The following is a 3,948-nucleotide window of genomic DNA, read 5'->3' on the forward strand; positions in this document are numbered from 1 at the left end:
TTCCCTGTTATTGCATCATCTATATTCAGGTAAGACAACTAGTATGGAGTGAAGTGAACTAGTTAACTTAGTAAGTAAGTAACTAACTGTTACTATTGTTTATCTAGGTTGTTGTAAACAATATAGGTCATGGCAGCATTCCCCCTAATGGTCAAGATCGTTAGAGAAGTATAACTCTGTAAATAAGCACTATATTCTCTCTTAGAAGCACATAAACAGGCTGCGTAAAAGCCGAGGGCAACGCTGAAAAGTAAAATTAAAACAAACTACTTCAGGCAACAAGTAAGATGAAATTAAATAATTTCCCCCTTTATTTGTTTTTTACAAAGAAACCTACCCACTCCACCCACAGAGTATGCCCACCCCTCTACCCAAACATAACTGACCCAAGCCCAAAAGTCAAAATGGCCAAAGAAAGTCACTCCCAACTCCCTTCCCACCCTCTCCACCCAGCCCCAACAACCAAGTCCATCCCACCCAAACAATTTTTTTTTAAAAGAGCTAGAAGAGGGCATTGTGGCTGTCGGTCCAGAGCTGGTCCTGGCCCTGCTCCATTGTGGTGAGCCAGCTCTTGGTGGAGTCCATCCACTGCAGGATGCAGTGCAGTAATTGCATAGTGGTGTCAGTGTAGGAAAGGGTGGCAGCAGTTGATGGAAGCTGGCAGCGGCACTGGCGATGGGATGGGATGGCCTGGAAGCTGGAGCCTTAGGGGGAATGGCTGCACTGGGCCCGGCTGAGAGGTGTTCGTTTCCTCCGCCTCTTCCAGGACCACCAGCCGCCAGTACTCTTGCTGGATATGCTCCAGCATCTGCTGCCGCAGATGGGCTGCTATCGCCTGCCTGGTGTGTGGTCCGGCTGGACCAGCTATTTTGAGAAAAACAAAAAGGCAAATTTTAAGTAATGCTCTATGCAAACAATTGTTTTAAATTACTGGTGTTTCTTCTTTTGAGTAAAGTTTCGTGGCTCCATTAAAAAAAAACACTTTCAATAAAACTACGTTTCCCATGAACACCGATTTACCCTGACACGTTCACATTGGTCATCAAGGAGCGCTTAGGGCTCCCTCTTATGACTGCTACGGAACCTCTGTAGTACAAATTGAAAATGCCACGCGTGCGCAGACTAGGCTTTAGTCCGCTTTCTGTCACGAGCAATACACGCGTAACACGATTGCAATAACAAATTGCGGAACTACAACCCCCCGGACTGAACTCCGGCGGTAGCGCCTGCATTTAAAGAGATGCCATTTCCTCCTGGCTTTTATTTCTATCATAATGGCGCCAGACGCTCAGACTGAGGACTCTTTCACTGCCCTGTAACGATCGTCTTGAGGTAAGAATTGCATGCCCTGTGCAGTCCCGCAATACGAGATAGAACACTATATTCACTAAGAAGCGCGACTAATTAAGGGCTCTCCCATCTTTTCAGAGAATATAAACAACTGCAAAAGTAATTCTTGCACAGAAGGCCTGTAGACTGCTGAACCGGCAACACAGCATTTCTAGAACCCAGATTCTGATGCCAGAGGACAGAAACGCCACTCTGACACCACATCAGCTTGACAAGTAAGACTGCCCCCATAGTTCGTTCACTTATGCCAAAGATAGTTTTTCTAAAGGGGACATCTTCTTGATTCTCACTGCCTTTTCTTTTAGGGCATCTGAAGGATTTATTATTTACTTTGAAAGCCTCTTCTGTGTGCGTCCAGCCGCAGGTAAGACGCTAGATTAAGGTGTGTGGTTTGGTTTTCAAGTGGTTTAGGGTAATTTGGTAAAACTCAGTTATTTTCTGCTTTGTTTCAGAGAGTGTTGGTCCTGATAAGAATCCCTATATACGAAGGGATTCGAAACGCGTAGACCTTTCTTCGCTTTCGGCCAATCATTTACAAAACAATTAAATGCAGTATATCATAACTGTGTCAAGTTATAACTGTTGATGGCTTGATGTTTTTTACATTCAACTAATATTTTTTGTGACAAATAGTGTTTAGTATGATAGATGAGTGTGTTTGTTTTCTTTTGTCTGAGTGACTGTGGTATGCTAGTGGTGGTGTCGCTTAAATTTGTATATGTAATGTGGATATCAATGTCGCAACGTTTTTTCTATTTTTGATATGTTATAAGTGTTATATTGAATTTGTGTAAATCAATAAGCAAATGTATTATATGCAAATAATGTGGATTAAATCCAACGGAAAAAGTGGTTGAGAGTGAAACAGTTTTATTCAGTTCATGGTCCAAATCTTTTCTTGAGTTAAGTGCAGCATTGGCGCTGTTTTGTTGATTAAATTACTGGGTGGCACAGTACATTGCTGATCACCTACGGCCATTGGAGTTTGATTTGATTATGATTAGGAGAGTCACAAGGTGCATTTTATGTTTTACCCACACATGCCTTGCATAAAATGCACTGACGTTGTGGCAGAAAAGTATTAAAAGGCAGAATAACACCAGAGTAAAAAAAAACAGTGATCTGATTATTTTTTTCTTCTAAAGGCTTTTCAAGTGACAATAAACAGACACTTTGAGTTGAAAAATAAATTACCTTTCATTAATGAGTACAGCATTATGCACTATGGAGTACAAGTTGTAAAAAAAATGAAGCTCTGCTCATAGCTAGCCAGCGCGTCGGGTAGTTTGCTACTGTCTGCAGCTGGGGCAGCTGTTGTTGCCAATTATGTAGTTTTTATTTCAATGGCCCTGCTCTTCTCCAAATACATTTCTCTTTCTACCATGACTCCAAAGAGGCAGATGAATTATAAATAAGATATTATGTCACATACCTCACGCATTAAATGCGGATATAAATATTATCGTGTCTGCCGTAAGTAGACGTTGAAGAAAATGATGGACTGCAATACAGGGAAAGGAACGTGCTTTATAGATTGTTTTTGGCACATTCGTCACTGTGTATTCCATATGCCAAACTCCCACTTTACTCTGTGGCCTCTCCCACCACCACATATTTCCAATAAATTCATTCGCTGGGCAGAAAGCAAGGAAAGGAAACTTGATTTAATCTACTGCAGGGGCTAAAGTGGAGGGATTAGACTGGAAGGGTAGAGCTTTTTGATATAGAATAGAGGGGCCACTACACTTATCATTGTTTCGTCATCTTCAGCTTATTCAGGCACTGTAAAAGTCAAAAGGGAAAAATCTAAACAGGTATAAAATAAATCTGTCATGGGAAACCATGAAATATATTGTTTGTTTTTCTGGAATCAGTTATGAAATGAAATGTAGAACATGCCAAGAATGGATTTTCCAATTTGGTAGGCTGAGAAGGAAGAACTTAGGAAAAAGTAAAGGAGTGAGGGTGAGAGTAAGGCAACATAGGGCTTTGCGCTGCATTGACCTACTTCAGATTTATGAAGCCATTCAAAGCCATGCAAAGTGGCTTTGTGTGACTTCATAAATCTGACTTAGAGGCTGGCATTACTCATGTACCACTTTGCGTGGTGCAAACGTGACGCAAACCTCTCAGCGAACCTCTCAGCAAACGTGGCACGAGCCTCTCATAAATATGCTCCTTGATTTCCCTGATTGAGACGTTCTCTGCCTATCTAATTAATTGGGGTAAAAATGTGTTCTTACCATTGACTAGAGGCATGACTAGGCCAAAATGTGACCAAATGGATTCAAATGTAAATCTTTTACACTGAAATGCCTAGAGGCTTTGATCAACAGTGGCCTGGAAAACATTCTACAACATAAGATCCCACCATCTGGGATTGAAGGAACAAGAGAAATTGTGGGCTGTCCTCATCATCGTCCTCCCAAACCATGGTGTAAACTATACAAAAAGCAGATGAGACAAGTCTATCAATTGTAAAAGGGGCATCCACTAGAGGGAACTTGATCTAATCGTGAGAGACCCCAATAGCCTATATGTCTGCCTGCATGTGATGATCAAGAATTCATATAAAATTGTAAGGCAGGGCCTCACTCC

The sequence above is a fragment of the Triturus cristatus genome, chromosome 8 (genome assembly GCF_964204655.1).
Source record: "Triturus cristatus chromosome 8, aTriCri1.1, whole genome shotgun sequence".
Taxonomy (NCBI): Eukaryota; Metazoa; Chordata; class Amphibia; order Caudata; family Salamandridae; genus Triturus; species Triturus cristatus.